This window comes from Pristiophorus japonicus, chromosome 1 (genome assembly GCF_044704955.1).
Source record: "Pristiophorus japonicus isolate sPriJap1 chromosome 1, sPriJap1.hap1, whole genome shotgun sequence".
Classification (NCBI taxonomy): Eukaryota; Metazoa; Chordata; class Chondrichthyes; family Pristiophoridae; genus Pristiophorus; species Pristiophorus japonicus.
Window position 1 is genome coordinate 175654495 of NC_091977.1, and position 406 is coordinate 175654900.

Consider the following 406-nt stretch of genomic DNA (forward strand, 5'->3'; position numbering starts at 1 on the left):
TGTTCGTGTAAAATTAAAATGTTTTGCTATTGAATTTTTGCACTTAGTATTTTACTTTTCCTGTCTCTCTCTAAATGCATACACGATAATGGAGCTATAGCTATCCAAATGGCTCATTGCTAAATACCCAGCCCAGGGAGATTCCAGGTTTGATTCCTGTGTTGGTCTCAGCCAGGCTATCCGTAGGGCAGCTTCAATTGGCCATAGAAACCTTGGGAAAGGAAAAGGGAAAAATGGGCCAGGGTTATTGTTATCTGGCACCCTCTGCTGGAAGATGCATGTGTGTGAATGTCTGGTAAATGTACAGGATGGAGCTCAGTTGTGATGCCCCTTGGTGCAGATGGCCTGCTATCACTCGCTGTCAAGGTTGACCATGAATGAATATAAGGCTGAGGAACCACAAGGC